This window comes from Schistocerca piceifrons, chromosome 3 (genome assembly GCF_021461385.2).
Source record: "Schistocerca piceifrons isolate TAMUIC-IGC-003096 chromosome 3, iqSchPice1.1, whole genome shotgun sequence".
NCBI classification, from domain to species: Eukaryota; Metazoa; Arthropoda; class Insecta; order Orthoptera; family Acrididae; genus Schistocerca; species Schistocerca piceifrons.
The window spans coordinates 692073649-692094950 of NC_060140.1; the positions used below are offsets into that span (position 1 = coordinate 692073649).

Sequence of the window (21302 nt, forward strand, 5' to 3'; positions counted from 1 at the left end):
ACAAAGTAATAGTATTTCTTAGTTTTAACGACTCGTGGTTTAAAAACATGTCTTTCTCAATATACCAGTTGCGTGCATAATAATGAGAACTTCCAAGCCGTTTTGAGTAGGAGTTTGCATCCTTTGAATTATGCAGACTATAATGTTTAACTATTGCCCAAGGAGAAGTTAAGCTTCTCACACCATGTTGTATGCTCTGATAACACGCGTGAATGCAGCTGGATAAATTCGTCAAAAGTCCGATATTTCCACACATAAAGACCTGTCATTTCCAAAACACGAACTGGATAAGGCTTTAAAATGACAGATATCGGTGGTTTTAGATGTTATCGATCTTCATTCCCTTGGGTTATTCGCAGGTGATGGTTAATTGTTTACTTACTCAACTGATTATAAATGCGGTCTCTCACTGTAACTTCGAACGAGTTAGTTTACACTCACAATGCCCGTTAACAACGAAAAATGTGACAACTAACCGAGCATTGTTACGATAGTCTTTTCATTAATCACTTCTACCACTAATTCTTTTTTATGCGCAGCGATTACACTTAGCCGGCAGTTGTGGCCGTGCGGTTCTAAGCGCTTCAGTCTGGAACCGCGTGTCCGCTACGGTCGCAGGTTCGAATCCTGCCTCGGGCATGGATGTGTGTGATGTCCTTAGGTTAGTTAGGTTTAAGTAGTTCTAAGTTCTTCCGGACTGATGACCTCAGAAGTTAAGTCCCATAGTGCTCAGAGCCATTTGAACCATTTTTTTGATTACACTTAACTACAGTCAAACGCATGAACTCACACACCTTATACACATTTTTAAAAATCCTATTGTGTAGAAGAAGTTGTCAAGCAAATAGTGTATAATGATTTTGGTTTGTGCTTGAAGTAAATTTTGTGGTGTATTAAATTTTTACTTATAATACAATTCAAATCGCAATATATGATAATTATTGCAAGCAGTTTCAATATTTGGTCGTTAGGCATTTGTCATTTGGAAAAAAATTGTACTTAACATTTTAACAAAGATGTGTCAGCTGTTTTCGCCTCCCGACTTCACGTAGAGTAAATCTGTAGCGCAGTGGGCGCAACATCGTCAAGACGCGAATTAATATTCCTCTCATGGCGACTGATCGAAATTGGTTTTAATACTCACTATTCTCCTCATAGATTTGTACGTATAACACGATGTACCGTAGGCAAATGGCCTGACTGTTGTACGCAGCAGCGCAGTTCCGCAACGTGGACTTCGATTGCCCACTCTGTTCTGACGCGTATGCGCAGTTCTTTCTCCACCCCCCCCCCCCCCCCCCCTGCCCACTGCGCGGAAGTGCCGTCTTACGCGACGCGAGCTTCTCGCTATCGTCGCCGGACAGCCGTTATATTGTAGAATAGCACCAGCCCTGGTCCGGAACTGTTTTGACGAAGAGACGTAGCAATGAAGTACAGTACTTCATTTGCTTTAAAAGACTAGAGATTGGTCTGTCATTTTCACGTAATAACAGAAGAGAAAGGAAATTTGGCAACAACAATATAATAAAACGAACAATTCTGGTGAGTAAGATGTATGAGACAGGCGAAATACCCTCAGACTTCAAGAAGAATACAATAATTCCAATCCTAGAGAAGCAGGTGTTGACAGATGTGAAAATTACCGAACTATCAGTTTCATAAGCCACAGCTGCAAAATACTAACGCGAATTCTTTACAGACGAATGGAAAAACTGGTAAAGCCGACCTCGGAGAAGATCAGTGTGGATTCCGTAGAAATGTTGGAACACGTGGGGCAATACTGACCCTACGATTTATCTTAGAAGCTAGATTAAGGAAACGCAAACCTACATTTCTAGCATTTGTAGACTTAGAGAAAGCTTTTGGCAATGTTGACTGGAATACTCTCTTTCAAATTCTGAAGGTGGCAGGGGTAAAATACAGAGAGCGAAAGGCTATTTACAATTTGTACAGGAACCAGATGGCAGTTATAAGAGTCGAGGGGCACGAAAGGGAAGCAGTGGTTGGGAAGGGAGTGAGACAGGGTTGTAGCCTATCCCCGATGTTATTCAATCTCTATATTGAGCAAGCAGTGAAGGAAATAAAAGAAAAATTCGGAGTAGGTATTAAAATCCATGGAGAAGAAATAAAAACTTTGATGTTTACCTATGACATTGTAATTTTGTCAGAGACAGCGAAGGACTTGGGAGAGCAGTTGAACGGAATGGACAGTGTCTTGAAAGGAGGATATAAGATGGACATGTTGTTGTTGTTGTTGTGGTCTTCAGTCCTGAGACTGGTTTGATGCAGCTCTCCATGCTACTCTATCCTGTGCAAGCTTTTTCATCTCCCAGTACCTACTGCAACTTACATCCTTCTGAATCTGGTTAGTGCATTCATCTCTTGGTCTCCCTCTACGATTTTTACCCTCCACGCTGCCTCCAATACTAAATTTGTGATCCCTTGATGCCTCAGAACATGTCCTACCAACCGAGCCCTTCTTCTGGTCAAGTTGTGCCACAAACTTCTCTTCTCCCCAATCCTATTCAATACTTCCTCATTAGTTATGTGATCTACCCATCTAATCTTCAGCATTCTTCTGTAGAACCACATTTCGAAAGCTTCTATTCTCTTCTTGTCCAAACTATTTATCGTCCATGTTTCACTTCCATACATGGCTACACTCCATACGAATACTTTCAGAAATGACTTCCTGGCGCTTAAATCAGTACTGGATGTTAACAAATTTCTCTTCTTCAGAAACGCTTTCCTTGCCATTGCCAGTCTACATTTTATATCCTCTGTACTTCGACCATCATCAGTTATTTTGCTCCCCAAATAGCAAAACTCCTTTACTACTTTCAGTGCCTCATTTCCTAATCTAATTCCCTCAGCATCAGCCGACTTAATTAGACTACATTCCATTATCCTTGTTTTGCTTTTGTTGATGTTCATCTTATATCCTCCTTTCAAGACACTGTCCATTCCATTCAACTGCTCTTCCAAGTCCTTTGCAGTCTCTGACAGAATTACAATGTCATCGGCGAACCTCAAAGTTTTTATTTCTTCTCCATGAATTTTAATACCTACTCCACATTTTTCTTTTGTTTCCTTTACTGCTTGCTCAATATACAGATTGAACAACATCGGGGAGAGGCTACAACCCTGTCTTACTCCCTTCCCAACCACTGCTTCCCTTTCATGCCCCTCGACTCTTATCACTGCCATCTGGTTTCTGTACAAATTGTAAATAGCCTTTCGCTCCCTGTATTTTACCCCCGCCACCTTTAGAATTTGAAAGAGAGTATTCCAGTCAACATTGTCAAAAGCTTTCTCTAAGTCTACAAATGCTAGAAACGTAGGTTTGCCTTTCCTTAATCTTTCTTCTAAGATAAGTCGTAAGGTCAGTATTGCCTCACGTGTTCCAGTGTTTCTACGGAATCCAAACTGATCTTCCCCGAGGTTGGCTTCTACTAGTTTTTCCATTCGTCTGTAAAGAATTCGTGTTAGTATTTTGCAGCTGTGACTTATTAAACTGATAGTTCGGTAATTTTCACATCTGTCAACACCTGCTTTCTTTGGGATTGGAATTATTATATTCTTCTTGAAGTCTGAGGGTATTCCGCCTCTTTCATACATCTTGCTCACCAGATGGTAGAGTTTTGTCAGGACTGGCTCTCCCAAGGCCGTCAGTAGTTCCAATGGAATATTGTCTACTCCAGGGGCCTTGTTTCGACTCAGGTCTTTCAGTGCTCTGTCAAGCTCTTCACGCAGTATCATATCTCCCATTTCATCTTCATCTACATCCTCTTCCATTTCCATAATATTGTCCTCAAGTACATCGCACTTGTATAGACCCTCTATATACTCCTTCCACCTTTCTGCTTTCCCTTCTTTGCTTAGAACTGGGTTTCCATCTGAGCTCTTGATATTCATACAAGTCGTCCTCTTATCCCCAAAGGTCTCTTTAATTTTCCTGTAGGCAGTATCTATCCTACCCCTAGTGAGATAGGCCTCTACATCCTTACATTTGTCCTCTAGCCATCCCTGCTTAGCCATTTTGCACTTCCTGTCGATCTCATTTTTGCCTGATTCATTTACTGCATTTTTATATTTTCTCCTTTCATCAATTAAATTCAATATTTCTTCTGTTACCCAAGGATTTCTACTAGCCCTCGTCTTTTTACCTACTTGATCCTCTGCTGCCTTCACTACTTCATCCCTCAAAGCTACCCATTCTTCTTCTACTGTATTTATTTCCCCCATTCCTGTCAATTGCTCCCTTATGCTCTCCCTGAATCTCTGTACAACCTCTGGTTCTTTTAGTTTATCCAGGTCCCATCTCCTTAAATTCCCACCTTTTTGCAGTTTCTTCAGTTTTAATCTACAGGTCATAACCAATAGATTGTGGTCAGAGTCCACATCTGCCCCTGGAAATGTCTTACAATTTAAAACCTGGTTCCTAAATCTCTGTCTTACCATTATATAATCTATCTGATACCTTTTAGTATCTCCAGGGTTCTTCCATGTATACAACCTTCTTTTATGATTCTTGAACCAAGTGTTAGTTATGATTATGTTGTGCTCTGTGCAAAATTCTACCAAGCGGCTTCCTCTTTCATTTCTTAGCCCCAATCCATATTCACCTACTATGTTTCCTTCTCTCCCTTTTCCTACACTCGAATTCCAGTCACCCATGACTATTTAATTTTCGTCTCCCTTCACAATCTGAATAATTTCTTTTATTTCATCATACATTACATCAATTTCTTCGTCATCTGCAGAGCTAGTTGGCATATAAACTTGTATACTGTAGTAGGTGTGGGCTTCGTATCTATCTTGGCCACAATAATGCGTTCACTATGCTGTTTGTAGTAGCTTACCCGCATTCGTATTTTCCTATTCATTATTAAACCTACTCCTGCATTACCCCTATTTGATTTTGTGTTTATAACCCTGTAGTCACCTGACCAGAAGTCTTGTTCCTCCTGCCACCGAACTTCACTAATTCCCACTATATCTAACTTCAACCTATCCATTTCCCTTTTTAAATTTTCTAACCTACCTGCCCGATTAAGGGATCTGACATTCCATGCTCCGATCTGTAGAATGCCAGTTTTCTTTGTCCTGATAACGACATCCTCTCGAGTAGTCCCCGCCCGGAGATCCGAATGGGGGACTATTTTACCTCCGGAATATTTTACCCAAGAGGACGCCATCATCATGTAATCATACAGTAAAGCTGCATGCCCTCGGGAAAAATTACGGCTATAGTTTCCCCTTGCTTTCAGCCGTTCGCAGTACCAGCACAGCAAGGCCGTTTTGGTTATTGTTACAAGGCCAGATCAGTCAATTATCCAGACTGTTGCCCTTGCAATTACTGAAAAGGCTGCTGCCCCTCTTCAGGAACCACACGTTTGTCTGGCCTCTCAACAGATACCCCTCCGTTGTGGTTGCACCTACGGTACGGCTATCTGTATCGCTGAGGCACGCAAGCCTCCCCAACAACGGCAAGGGGATGTAGTCGAATTAAGTCGGGTCATGCTGAGGGAATTAGATTAGGAAATGAGACGCTTAAAGTAGTAAAGGAGTTTTGCTATTTGGGGAGCAAAATAACTGATGATTGTCGAAGTAGAGAGGATATAAAATGTAGACTGGCAATGGCAAGGAAAGAGTTTCTGAAGAAGAGAAATTTGTTAAAATCGAGTATAGATTTAAGTGTCAGGAAGTCGTTTCTGAAAGTATTTGTATGGAGTGTAGCCATGTATGGAAATGAAACATGGACAATAAATAGTTTGGACAAGAAGAGAATAGAAGCTTTCGAAATGTAGTGCTACAGAAGAATGCTGAAGATTAGATGGGTAGATCACATACCTAATGAGGAGGTATTGAATAGAATTGGGGAGAAGAGGAGTTTGTGGCACAACTTGACAAGAAGAAGGGACCGGGTGGTAGGACATGTTCTGAGGCATCAAGGGATCACAAATTTAGCATTGGAGGCCAGCGTGCAGGGTAAAAATCGTAGAGGGAGACCAAGAGATGAATACACTAAGCAGATTCAGAATGATGTATGTTGCAGTAAGTACTGGGAGATGAAGAAGCTTGCTAGGGATAGAGTAGCATGGAGAGCTGCATCAAACCAGTCTCAGGACTGAAGACAACAACAACAACAATACAAAAAAATAGACAGTAGCTGATTTGCAGTTGTGTCTACATAATGTGTCTTTATCTGGTTGCAGGCTTTGAAAACGGACGAATTAGCACCAAAAACAGAGCTCTTCAACCTTAGTTTTCACCCTTTCGCATCGAGGATTCGTAATGCCCGAATAGTCAAGTCGAGTTATGCTCCCCGGCTACATGATGATTATTGAGCAGGTTCAAAACACTAGAATCTGAAAATTGGTTATTTTTGGCAGTCTTCACCCACGTATTACTTATTTGCCTATTAAATTTAATATTCTTTAATTCTTTGTATCTTGAAACTGAAACAGCCGAAATTTATGAATCTTTGTTACGAAACATAAGAGAAATAAATTGCAAACTTTGGTTATTTTCGGCGGTTTTAATAGCCAGCTTAAATTGGTGCGGAAAAAAAAATCATCGAAACCGGTTGTTCCTGTGAGAACAGCCTTCCTAGTAAGAGCATTACGTCCCGCGAAAAGCGGCTCTTCCGCGTGCTTCCGAGCGTGGCGCCGGGTATTGTGGTGGGAGGACGGGTCGCAGAGTGGGGGAGGAGGCGGGAGCTGTCGAGTCAGCTGGCCGCCGCCACGCAGTTCTCTCGCCGCCTATGAGCTGCGGCCCTCGCTTCCGTGTAAAGACTGTTAGCGTCGGACGCTGAACCTCGTGGCCTGCGCTGTGTCTTTCAGCCTCAACGGTGAGTCATATTTACAGCTCCGCGACGTTTCCGCAATATATCCTATCTTTTTATCGTATCGTAGATCTCAAATTCAGTGAGTGGCTATTTCTGTCTACGGCGGCCCGGCCAAACAGGTGCCGTAGTGTTCGTCGTGCGGTGTGCGGTGGTGACGCTCCGGATGTGAAAGTCTGCTAAACTGTTCATAACCAGCCGCGACAGCGGTACCGGCTACTTTCGTGGGAGCAAATCGGCGATTGTGTTCCATGTGTTATACAGTGTGTGGAATATCGTATCGTCCGCGTTGAGCAGCTATTGTCATGTGTAGTGAAGGTTTGGATGTTGTGAAATTGGTCCACTTTACGGCGACCACGTGACGCTGCCTGAAAAGTAGGTTGTGGAAGGAAAAACCGTTTGCCGGCAACGGGAGGTTGCGGAAGAGACGCGACGGAGCGACCGACGGAGACAACTGGCAGGTTATCTCAGCTCTTCTGACGCAGCTTTCCTGTTAAGAGAGCGGCTGTACACGCCATAGCTGTGACTCGGCTACTATAGCGAGTGAAAGACAACTCCAACGACAAAATTTCAGGGGTAATTCGTGGATATGTTGTGAATATTTAGGTATAAGTGACTCGTGGTCTGTGTTGGCTCGTTGCAGGGTAACAATGTTACCATGATTTATTCGGTTTTTTACTCCAGTTACCTCTTTGCTTCTATCAAAATATCTTTGCGACAGTGAAAGAGCCTTTACTGTGCCATCATTCTAACACGGAAGACGCTGTCGCGAAACAAACCCTAAAAACACTCAAATGTCGATTTTTGATCACACTGGACTCGCATTCGGGAGGACGATGGTTCAATCCCAGGTCCAGCCATCCTGATTTAGGTTTTCCGTGATTTCCCTAAATCGCTTCAGGCAAATGCCGGGATGGTTCCTTAGAAAGGGCACGGCCGATTTCCTTCCCCATCCTTCCCTAATCCGAGCTTGTGCTCCGTCTCTAATGACCTCGTTGTCGACGGGACGTTAAACGGTAATCTCCTCCTCCTCATCCTTCGATTTCTGATCGTGAATGCGCCTAAAGTATTTAACTAGAAATCGTAATGCAGTATAATTTAATAATTTTAGACTTGGGGGAACTGTCTTTACTACCAAAGTTAGTATGAAATACACTTTAGAATGTAGTAAACTGAACCCTGAAAATACACGAAGTGCAAAAAATCCCATGAATGCCTTTGAACATAATGGTCAAACAAATTGTAATATCACTCAGTGGTATCCACAAAACATCTAATCTCACTCATGGCTTCGAGAATGCTGTCGAAGGACAGCTGTCAAATTCGAAATTCCAATTATTTTTACACCGTGCAGCAATAAGAAATGACCTGCTTCACGTTTCACAGAAACTAATGGCGCACACCACAGATCACGCAACATTTAAATAAGTAAAATCACCTCAAAAGTATGTCATCTAAAAAGTATGTCGACCCACATCTCTCAAGAGACACACACGAAGACAAAGAAAATGAAAAATGGAGAGGAGAATTTAGCAAAAAGTATCGATAGAGAAGTAATGATATACTGAACAACGATAACGTGAAATTCTGAATCCACTCTTCATAAAATAACATTTATCCAAAGGCACTCCTGCACACCAGGTGATGTGCGATATTAGCAGCTTACCGGAGGTGTGGCGAAGTCAAAGTCGATTAGAAAATTTTAAATTGTTTTTATAGCGACTGTTAATGTTTAAATGCGCACGAAATCACATTAGGCGGCAAATGCAAAACCTCAGAATTCATTAGTTTTGCAGCTCACCCACAGCTAACAATGTAATCCAGCAGACAACAAACTTTTCGCTTGAGCGTGCATTAGGGCTACGGATATTTTTAAAAATATTAGGAATCCGATAGACAAATATATAAACGGAGATCATTATCGGCCACTGATACATCGAAAAAAAATGCATTGTTACACCGATGTGAAACATATCGACGTACTGGCCTATCAAAATATCGGCTTCACGTTGTAAATATACTGCCATCTTTGCAGCTGTATATTTAATTATTGATTTATTATTAGATATTCTGCGCATCAACAAACTAGCAGCCTCCTTATCCACCTTAGAGCAAAAACTGAAAGGTAAACGATGCACGTTCACGCTTGGCGATAACCACTTAGCTAACAATTGTAACTGCATGTAAGTGACACAATAAAAGATGTCCAATTGATCAGCCGTTCAGTTTCGTCACATATCGAATTTGTAGGAACAGTTCATGTCGACTACCCGGATTTTTTTCATTTCTGCAAACGGCAGAGAACTAGCGGTTGTACTGTCAAATTGCTTGACCGCCGAGCGCCGATTACGTCACCATTTTTGCTCACACGTCTCCGCCCACCGGAAAGGCCAATCTCGTCATTTCCACCCCCCAGGATAATCGGTCTCTTCATTGTGCCACCTATAACTGCTTCACATAGCCAAAGAGAAAGACTTCGCGTGATTAAAGCTCAAAAAGTAGTACGGCTCCTTCAATAATTTCAAAAGAACAATTTCAAATGTTTACCTAAAGTTGTGAAAAATGTAGTACAAAATAAAAGTATCGCCACCCCGTATTGCCATTTAGATGTCGATAAATCGGTGACAAAATATCATCGAAATTTAACGATAATTTTTTTGAAAAAATTATCGATGTATCACTATTTTATCAACTGTCCTTTCGTTTCGTTTCGGCTTGCAGCATTAATCGGGGGTCGCACAGTTCAAAACATTTTAACACTTCCTTTCCTCATTGTCCACGTCAGTACTAAGTTTATGCCGTATTCGGAAACTAAGTGTCGGCAGTACGGGTATTTATCATACGTTTTACTCATGCACTTGAGTCTCTGACTATCGATTGGACTCTCGTTCCCACTGTTCGTATACCAGTTATCTTTCACACATTACAGTATCAAATTTACAAGATTTTCATGAAATTAAAATTTCTGCATGACTAATAAATTAAAATGAACGTTTTAGAAAGAATTTCGTATCGTAAGTTAATGAAATCAATATACAGTTTTAGTTTCGACTAGAGAAGACGTTATCTGAATCAGAAGAAGAAAAAAACACAACTCATATTTTCCAGTGTCTTTAATTGCCCATTTACAGATGCCGAAGTTCTAAGATGCGGTTGCCGTCGATGAGGGTACAGCTCAGCATAGCTTTGTTGTGCCGCTTTTCCATTGCATTCTGTTAACCCAGACATGAAGTGCACATCAGTAAATTAACTTATACTGCTACGCTTAACTATTCACGTACGACTAATAATTACGAACAAATAAAGAAGAAAACTACGAGCAGTACTAAAAACAAGATTGAGGGCGATGAGTGAAGTGGTCGTTATAGTCGCCAACACCAAGTACCGTGAATGAATGAAGGAAGACATACAACGCAAACTGCCGATGATTAAATTGTTGTGCAGTTATTTTCGTGCAATACAGGTAAAAAAATAAATAGAATAAGAAATCAAATGACATACAATTACTCTGTAGCGAGCCACTGGAGACCACACAACGGGACTGTAGCCGGATAACATCGACTTTTTGCCACGATATTTAGGCTGATAACCATTCAGCCATCTTCAAGTGAGTGTTTTGCACTGGAGATAGCTCCACACTCGTCGAGTTCTGAAGGTTTCTAGACCTCGTTTCGTGAGTTCACGTCGCTAACTGTATTCCAAAAACTGAGGCCGTGACGCATGCGCAAAGACAGCTGCTGGCTGGGCTACCTTAGTCGCTGTTGCCAACACATTTTCGATGCCCCAACACATGTGAAAAGCTCCTAAGTTTACCTTGAAAGTCCCTACAGACGCAAAAACATCTAGGCTGACGAAAATAAAAAGCTAATCGCGTATTGGGTTGTAACATTTGTCCTTTATGAACAAGTTTGTATATTGGACGGTCGCTGTTTTCAAACAAAATATTCACAGTGTTGTGTTGTTATTCATCTTTTGAATTTCCAGCTCCTGTGCTTTCTTTCGACATATGCAGTTAAAATATAGGATATGGGTTCCACCTTTTTGTAAAAACACTGTTTTTCTTTTTACTCAGACATGTTTCAGCACCTCTGTGTCATCATCAGTGGTCTTATGTTTATTGAAAACGTGATTTTATATTACATTACAAAATCCACTAATGATGGCACAGAGGTGCTAAAACATGTTTGGGTAAAAAGAAATCAGTGTTTGCAAAAAGTCGGAACCCGTATCCCATAATGTTATTTTGTTATTTGGGTAGCTTGCTGCTGTGAGTCTGTACACCATGCGCGGCAGTGCAACATTTTGTGCTTCCTATTAACGGTGCCAACGGACACAGCCAATTGAGGTCTTTCTTTTAGAAATGTTGCATTATTTCCAGTCCTCCTCCACTGGAGGTATCTGAAAAGAAAAGACTCATTTTCAGTTTTTATTTTTAATTTTTTACTTTATATTTCGTATGTTAAGGCTAAAGGAATTGATATGTTCCATTATTGTGAACATGTGAACACACAACAAAGACAGAAGCACAGTTGCCGCCGTGGGATTTCAGAATGTAACTGTGAAAGTAACAATGGTGTGGAGATTACAGTAGAGGAATTAAAAGTGGCCAGATGGGTCCCTGGTTTCGGTCGTTGCATGTCGTCCCCTTTCGGGTCACAGGGACACTTCTCATTGATTGTCTTCTATTCACGACTGCTGCTACCGTCAAGGTTTCCTCAACAGTGACCATTTCTTTCTATTCACTACGTTGTATGGCAACAACTTTAGTTTGATTTACGTTTTTTGTTACAAATAAGTATCGATTTTGAAAATGATTGTCTTGTAAAGCGCATTCGCGAATCAATGTTACTTCCGTGAGAAATTTGTACCTTAGCAAGCAGCATCTCAACGGCACCAGGAGCGCTAAACAACAAACACGTCAGTATTGCCCTGTCACGTACTCTCTCCAGACAGTGACTAAAATACGTTCCTTCGGAACATCTTTTCGCCACTGAAGTAGGCCCTTATAGGCCAACTTTTTGCAGAGTAATCGGAAAGCAGTCTCCACGTTCCTACATTTTGGAAAAAATAGCCAAAACTCCGTACGGCTAAGGACATGTTCCTACGGTTGGTAACTATTACTTTAGGCGAGTTTGGCGTCCTCTTCAAATATTGCTCCATCTGTGGCCTGATGTACGGCACATATTCGTCCAGCAGACAACACAACCACCAGCACTAATTTAAAATTTGATGTATGTGAACGGTGGCTCTAGAGCGCATGCATTCAAATTTAAGGCACTTCTTTATCTCCGCTACTGGGAAACAAATCTGTTTTCTTTGCTTTCCACATCCTGAGAGCTCGTAGTTCGGACCAAAACAGGAAAAAAGTCCAGTAAACCTAGGTACTGAAGCGCGTACCTTAATGGCTATGAGCACTTGTTCATCTTCGCTACTGTGAAACACATTTTTTCTACCGAAGAAGTCCTCATGGCACTTATGGTATGCATTTTAGAGCCCATGTTTACCAGACAGTATTCTTCCCTTTTTTTGATCCATACTACCTCCTCCCAAAATATGGAAAGCAAAGAGCGTCCAACAGAAGCGATTTGTTTCACAGTATCGAAGATGAAGCACTCTCTTAGCTCTTAATGTATGCATTTTCACTTTTTTGCTTCAAATGATCGTTCCTGTCACATCACTGAATACTGGTCATTCCTTCTGGGACACCACGTATGGGTCTCTAGAAGTAAATGTCAAGTAATTACCTTAGAGGCGATGTAAGATATCACCGCTTGTCTGAATCTTTCGGCCAAATGCTGTACCTGTAACGTATTTAATGGTGAAGATGCCCAGGATGCCGAATGAAGTGTTTGTAGGGGCACATACGTACGTGTGTGTGTTTTTACAGAGCTAGCTGGAATGTCATTCTATCCTTCCATAAGCATTAAAGTAGTATATCTATAGCACGGTTCCGCAAATTGTCTTCCACTGGACAATCTGTTCCAGTGGACGGGAATAACTGTAAATAACATGGCGTTTCTTTCGACTTTTTAAATTTTATTACTGTTTCTGTGTTACTAGTTATGATTTAAAACTGATGTTATCACTGAATAAAATAACTTTTATTAACCCCAAAATTAAACGAAGTGTTCCATGAAAGTACACGGATTCCCAAAACGTTCTGTCAGAGGAAAAGTTTGGAAACTCCTTGTCTATACGCATTCAAGAAAACAGTCGAAGCAGCTGCCGAAACATCAAAGATGGCATTGTTGTGAAATTCCATAAATAACGGATGGTGGCGCCGAGAAATTAAAAAATGCAATATGGATGCGGCAGAAAACTAAAAATATGATCGGAAATGATTTTTTTAAATAACCAAGATGGCATTACAAGCCCGGTTATGGTTTTCAACGCCATTGACGTTAACATCCAAGAAGGGCCACGTTCAAAAAGATGAAAATTATCTGAATTTAGCGGCATGTTCAAAAGTATCTGAACGACCTGAATAATTTGTCAGAAATATATAAAGATATTGACGATACTGTAACATTTCCAAGTCTAAAATGTGTCTATTATTTACCAAAAGTAGATAAGCGTTACATGAAGTTTGCACAAATTGGAATCGTGTTCAGTAGTATTCAATTATTTATCAAAAGTACATCAAAGATATTAAGTCTATAATACATGTCGAAAATACATCAGCAACACACACACGCACACACGCGTACGTACACACACACACACACACACACACACACACACACATCTAAAACGTCTGTCATGATACATAGAGGAAGTAACTTATAGTGTTTCAAATTCAAATGGCTCTGAGCACTATGGGACTTAACATCTGAGGTCACCAGTCCCCTAGAACTCAGAACTACTTAAACCTAACTACCCTAAGAACATCACGCACATCCATGCCAGAGGCAGGATTCGAAGTTGCGCGGTTCCAGACTGAAGCGCCTAGAACCGCTCGGTCACACTGGCAGTGTTTGAACGTCTAATATGTATGTCCAAAAATATTTCAGAAACTCACAACTGGTGAGTCAATTACTACAATGTTATTACTACATCTTACTTGACATGTCTAAGTTGTTGTAACATCAGCCAAAAGGTGTAAAGATATCAGTATTTAGACTTTAAATCCGCTGGAAGCTATGTTACTGGTAGTCACGAAGATCTAACATACTTCACCTGACAGTTTTAGAAATTTTTCCGTAAAGCTTCACCTCACCAAGCACCATTTTGGAGGGGAAGCAGCAAATGCACTTTTTGACAATAGTTTGAGCTTTGTATTATACTTCAAAGAAACCAAAAATTGTCTGTATTATTCATAAGAATACTCATAGGCCTGCTGATCTAATTTACGAATTAAAGTGCAAATGTGCATGACTGACTTAATGCTGTCACCCAGTGACTTCATTGAAACAGCATATTGAAAAACAGCAATACACATTCGTATAATTAAGAAACGAGAATTGCTATCCTTTTACCTAATCACTTGTAATTAATTTCCAAAGACGCACACACATTGTAGCGATATTAACTTTATCTTGCGGTACAAACTGATCGTCGTCTGTCATATCTTAATCTGTCATGTGGTGGAGACCATATGTTGCATCCAAATTGTAACAAATGAACCGAAGAAAGCGCTATAGAAATCAGAGTAACGCTACAGAAATTCACTAAAGGGCCACCTAAACACACTTGGTAGACACGAAAAATATCGTAGTCTGATTCAAAGATATCAAAATAGGAAAACGAGAAAAATGATGTAGAAACACTGAGCAATATTAACAGGTAAAAGAACAGAACATCTCAACTGTTCCTATCTAACCTTGCCTCTGAACATAGTGCACAATAACATACCAACCTCCCTTCGCCTCTGATGGATCTTGAGAGAGAGTGCATGGGTTTTCTCTTAATGGCTGTCACTCCTGCGTCCACAGCGCGCCAATTTCTCAACGGTTAGCGTGAATCACGTGACCCCCTACCAACGTCCACTCTTCAACTAAACAACCTTTGGCTTCTCTGGCCAAATGTTATACAGCTGAAGAGTATGCTGTGTATGAAAAGTTGAAGAGTATGCTGTGTATGTTCAGAGAATCAAAGATATCTCGTTTTACGCTGAATGCTAAGTGACGGGATTTTGAAGGCAGCTTGCCGATTCCCATAACTACTAGGATCTCGTAGAGACAAAAAAGGGGTGCGATAAGCTTCCCGTTTACGAACACCGTCTACCAATAGACAGGCCCGGGTCTAGGAGGGCGGGAGAGGGGGTAGAGAGGGGGGAGGGAGTAGAGAGGGGGGGGGGGGGCAAACCGGAGTACCTGCCACGGGAGGAAAATTCATGTGGGCGCCAAAACCATATTCTAGAAAAATACCTTGTTTCACAAAGTGCCTAGCATCCAATCCGTGTTGGTTTATAGATTATTCATGTGATTTTGAAACACTTCCCTACTGGTACTTGGAAATTTTTGAACACACTCTAAGTTGATTTTTGAACGAATCGTAAGTTGAGTTTTGAACGCGTCCATAGTGTATGTAAACGTCTGTGCCAGTGGAATCCGAGTCGCAACTAGAAATAAAAATAACTTGCCGGCAGACAAAAGGAGATGATAAGCGTTGTTATGATTATTAGCGAAATCCACAGATTCAGAGTACCAGAGTGAAAACAAACGATTAACGGGAATAACAGGTTAGAAAGATTCTCGGTGAATCCAAAAAGTGAAATTTTGACAGAAAACTTTTTTCAGAGTGCTTGTACAGTCACCAGTTAGCAGCCGCTTAATTTCTGTTCTCAGAACTAGAGATGGGTCGTTCGCGAAATAACGGGTACCAAGATGAACGGAAGGTGCGAGAAACGAATTGTAAGGAACGGTATTTCATAGTTCACTTCGGTCGCAGCTTTCTACTTATAGTGCCCAGGAACGGGAAAAGGGGTCGGTCTCGTTCCCGCAACGGCACGTCGTGCGGTCACGTTCCTGCCTCGGTCTCACCCCTCGCTCTGCCTCGGTCTCCCTCGGCCTGCCTACTCCTTCAAATGGCCACTCGTGGACTGCTCCTAGTTAGTTAACTATCGAGTTGTTGTTCGTATAGTTCGCTGCGCACGCCCATTCTAGATCTGTTGCAAACCTTCCTTGAACTCTGTACTTCTGGTTCTTTTCGTATTCTATTCAGCGTCCACAAAAAAAGAAATGGTTCAAATGGCTCTGAGCACTATGCGACTTAACTTCTGAGGTCATCAGTCGCCTAGAACTTAGAACTACTTAAACCTAACTAACCTAAGGACATCACACACATCGATGCCCGAGGCAGGATTCGAACCTGCGACCGTAGCGCTCGCTCGGTTCCAGACTAGCGCCTAGAACCGCACGGCCACTCCGGCCGGCCTCAGCGTCCACGACCGGTTATTAAAATGTATTTCATAATTACGTAAATTACATAAAAAATACGTTGTGAGTAATACATACATCTTTCCAGGTAGCAAAAGGGCATATTGGCGTACTTCATTTTCTCGATTAACTATACAAGACATACTTTTGTTATGACACATGCAAGGGAAGTCGGCACTGCACACGCGAGTGGCCATTTCCCCTCTTTTTTTTCTTATCTAAGATAAAACAGCATGTTCATTGTTATGGAAGGCAGACCGACTTACAACGGATGAAGTCCAAGCTCCATAATCGGTTGTTTGGTCTCAAATCTTGTAAAGAGAATATTGTAACGTCTAAAATATTATTTCAGTGGTGCAGGGTGGCCACGAAAAATCGACCCGAGTACTAAACTGGTCACTGTCACCCACCAATCGTTATCTATTGTTTCGAAGTTGTTGTTTGCATTAGCTTATTTGTTATTTCTTTACTACCTAATTATTACATGTTTATCTATTCTGCTCGTAGCGGTCAACAAATCGTGTGTAATCAGCGGACAGTCTGTACTTGGGGCCGGTTTTTCGTGCATCATGTTATATTATTTCACTGCGATCAGCCGCATAACGCTATAGTTGGCTAAACGAGAGGTTTTGCAGAATCACGGAAATTACTTCTACGAGTGAGTGAGAGTTCTGTAATGAATAAGAACTCTGTACGCCAGGGGGAGGCAAATGCCCGCCCCCCACTTTGGCGCCTTCCATCCTTCAGTCATATATGCTACTAATTTTAAATCTTTCGTAACAACCATATACAATCCACAAAGGAAGGGTGAACGAGTAAAAATGAACAGTTCCCAAAAAAAAGCGATCACCAGTGACCTATTTGCAAAGGATGAACCAGTTTGCCCATCTCTACTCAGAACAGTGCGGAAAACGCGTTGTAAGAATACGTATTAACGCCAAACCGGGATATAAACGCAGGGTAACCGTGCCGGTGATTCTGGCAGGGTTAGCGAAGTTAACCTGAGAATAAGTTTTGATAAATGCAGGAACAGTTACTGAATTAAAAAGATAGATCGTTAGAACGAGAAAGGAGAAGATACGGGGACATGTCACAAACTATATGGAAGAATATGACGATTCCAAATTTCTACAAAAGTTTCGTACAAATAGTACTTTTGGATCTCATGCTAGAGAAACTGGGGTATATGAATGGAAACTGAAACTATTTCCTAACATAAAACTTTTTGCTTGTAGTAGGCCTAATAAGCATTTGATATTGGTACTTCGTGAATTATATTGTGTCGTATTATTTATGTGAATGAGGTAGATAACCATGACCGTCTGTGCTAAAACAGTCTCTCTTATTTGGCCTGGGCCACAATTGCTCCAATGTTAGAAAGGCATATTTCGTTTTATGTAGCAGAAAGTAACAAAATAGACGTAATCAAATCGAGAAACCACACCAGTCTTGCTTACTATTCATATTAACAGCTTTTTCAGTATTAGGCAACGATATTTTGAGTTTTAATGTAGCAAAACGTTTGACGAACTTCGAAGAGCTAATAGATCCTTTTGCAGAAAGGGAAGCACATCGTGTAAAGTTGTAGCACGATTAGAGAGGAAAAAATGCTGAGACCTTAGAATTGAAGATATGTGTACTGTCTCGTTTGTCTCTTGTCTTCGCTGGTTCTATGTTTCCTATATTTAATTTTATGTCACACAAAAGATTCAGTTATTAGCTAATAAGCAATAAAGTGGGCAAACTTTCTGAAGAGTTCTTTTTCTCCAGGCCACAAATAATCCCACCCAGTATTTGAGTTTTTTAAAGAGGGGTATGATGCCAGACCGGCCGACTCGGATCAGGAGAGGCATCACAGGTCATTTTAATTTCCACTGTCCTGAATATAGGTTTGGTGGGTTCCCCTACAAAATACGCACATCTGAATTCCACAGAGCGAAACACAGTGATGTGAGATAGAAGAATGCTGTGTAGGGGCGTGGCACTGAACTTTTTCGTACTTATGACCAAATAACATGTCTTACATTTCCTCGACCATACATGTTTTACCTATGAAACTCTTCAGAAAGATATGCGCTACAAAATGAACATATTATTGAAAAATCGATTTTATTTTTGACTATTATCAAGTTTGTGCCCGGTTCGGAAATATTGTAGATCCGGGGCTGCCAGTAGACGTCAGTCATTTCTTTATCCTTAAAAACTCTTACGTTGTGTGAAACAATCGGAAATGTAACCTTTAATCTAACGAAAGCAGACTGCCCAAAATTTGCAGACGTTTTCCACAGTTATTTAGCTTTCTGGATACTTTCTAGTTGCTGCGTCGTAAGTAAATGCTTGCCTGCAACTTCCTGTAATAAGTAATGCTTCATCTTCAACAACGAGTCGTACACCCCAAACAGTGCATTTAGTCTACCGTATACACATCGCTGACGAATGGGTATTATTTTCAAGGTATCCCACCAATGGCTGTTAACTGTTCATTACGAAGCGTAAGTATTTTACGAACACTTGACTCTCACACATTGCTGATTCGGCATCTCATATCACCTGAAATAAACATTTCCGACTGTTGATTTCTGAACTAAAAGTAAGTTAGGATCCGCTGTCGTCCTTTTAGTCTTCACCATAAAGCCTTGAGACAGCCTGTAATACGCTTTCATTGCAAATGTAGGGTTGAAAACACTGGAATGTATCGAATAGTTCTGAACAATTTGTACTTGAACTAATAATTACCAATCTGTCTCACTTTCCCAGACACAAAAGAACTGCTAGATGGAAATTTTGGAGACAAATCTGAAGAATCACAAACTAAATAAGTGATATACTGTATGAACAATTTATGGAACTGCAAGGTTAGAACGACTTACGTTGATAGCAAATGTGTGACCTTTCAATGAAGACTGAAAACAATGTATTAAGTTTGGAAGCACAATATGTCCTACGCCTCCTTAGGCTGTTCTGCTTGACCTTTGACACCAAGTGGGCGTGGCGGACCTGCTGCTCTGCACGAGTCGATAACAGTGCAACGCAATCTTTCTCGAGCGACGAGTACGTACTATATTGTTTCGCCTAGAAACGGCCGGAAGGCTGAAACTGTGATCGTTAAACGTAGCAATGCACTCTACCTGTGTACAACAGACGGAAGTGTTGACCAAATATAAAGAACGTATTTTGTGATACGTTCTTAGAGATATGCTGAAAACAGATGGTAATGCAACATTATCTATACTACAGACGAGGAGAGACTGGTCATTCGCGCTACATAACAATGGAGAGGGCAGCAATTCTGAGGAAATAAAGGATTCTTGTAAGACATTACGAAGTTTGCTTTAGTTTGTTAGAGGACGGAAAACGTTCTGTTCATTGACAAAAGGAATATGTCAAACAAAGATTTTTACGGTAAACAGGAGATTCACGTCTCTACAAAAAGCCCTCAGGCCATTAAAGAACGGAGTTGTCAAGGAGCAATTCCAGCGAAAAATCATCTGAGCATAGGCTTCTATTTAGATTTTCCATCCTATCTTAAACCCTCACAAAAAATAATAAAAAATGGGTGAAAGAAGTCGATTTGGACATAAGTGCAAATACTGATTTTCTTTTCCTATGTACGTTTCATAATTACATCAATCTTTGTAAAGGAAGCCACTGTTGCCGTTGTAAAAACCACAGATTTCACGATCACAATTTCAGCCTTCAGGCCGTTTTTAGGCGAAACAATATAGTACTCTTGCACATTTCTAAATTTAAAAATCATCTATTAGACGTCACCTTCAGTTGCTGTATACATCAGATTTCTGGTCCCTTCTGTATAAACAACAGCAAACTCCTATAAGCATTCGATGTCTGAAAGCAAAGTGCAATGTTGTCCTTTAAAATGTATAGATATGTTTGTACAGGATGACTTCATTGTTCATTGTAGTAGACAAGACAGACCTCACTTTTCGTGCAAACTGAATCGCCAGTGCTGGATAAGTGGCAAGGTTGCGAAGGTTTTCTAATAGAAGCCCGCTGATGGAATCGTTATAAGCCCACATGATTCGGTTGTTTTACGAGGTACCGTTAATATTAGTCACTGTGAACTGCAGCTAACAATGCACGATACATATCCATTACTTTGTCACACGAAGAGAGTGAGTGCCTCCTTCACCAGAAGAGTGCTAAAGTGTCATCGGACTGGAGGGAAACAGTTCTTTTAAACATTCCTTTTTCCGTGAAAATATCATTGTGATAATTACCCTTACGTTTATGTTAGCCGTTTAGGAAATGTGTCGCACTGCCAAACAGACCACACCGCCGCATTCACATCCTAGAAAGAGAGAGCTGGCGGTAAACCGCATACATCCCACTGTTATCACGAGAAAGCCAAGCTGCTACATGAAAAATATTTGGACACACTTGTATTCTGCTACTCACATTACTTCGCTGGCATTGTCTGGTCAGTTATGACAGTATCACGAAGTTAAGCATCAATAACGCGCAATTGCCTTCTGCAGATCCGGAAGCGAATTATAGTGAAGTCATCGTTTAATACATGGCATCTGTTATAATGAAATATTAATATTCGCCGTCCATTATTCATCTGTTACGACAGCGAAATGCTAGTGCTATTTTTAATTCATGAAACGGAGAGGTATGTAGCATCATCCTGAAAATTTGACTGAGCTCTTTCGGATTCCAGTCAAGATAAAACCGGAGAAGCCGAAATTCCACGATCACGGCGTGGCACTCCCCTCTCCATATTTTACAAACGGCGTACCCAGTTTTTTTTTTATTAAAGTGTATTCTGTCGTCTTTTTTATCGGAATTCTATTCTTCTGGTCGCCTGAAATCTTTGTAAGCCTGACAGTAAATCGTCTCATTTGTCCTTTAACGCAGTATGTTTTAACGTGCTATGCTTACGCCCCACAACAATAACACGCACCACTGGTTAGCACGCTTATTCGCGTTGTCATGCGACCCAGCTTGACTTTGCTGAGTAATAATAACCTTATTCCCTATTGCCCGGCTAGCAGTTGCTCTTTATTGTGCCCTGTGTAGTTGTGTGTCGTCATAAAAAAGGAGACTTCATGGCATTT

General features: G+C 41.0%; 1 protein-coding gene across 1 annotated transcript in view; it reads left to right on the plus strand.

Moving 5' to 3' along the window:
• The first annotated feature begins 6771 nt into the window (after nt 1-6771).
• LOC124788970 (ATP-dependent translocase ABCB1-like) overlaps nt 6772-21302 on the plus strand; it is a 329202-nt gene continuing 314671 nt past the window's right edge. Inside the window, exon 1 of the mRNA XM_047256259.1 lies at nt 6772-6853. The gene's annotated coding sequence lies outside the window, so the exon portion shown is untranslated. The remainder of the gene's footprint in view (nt 6854-21302) is intronic.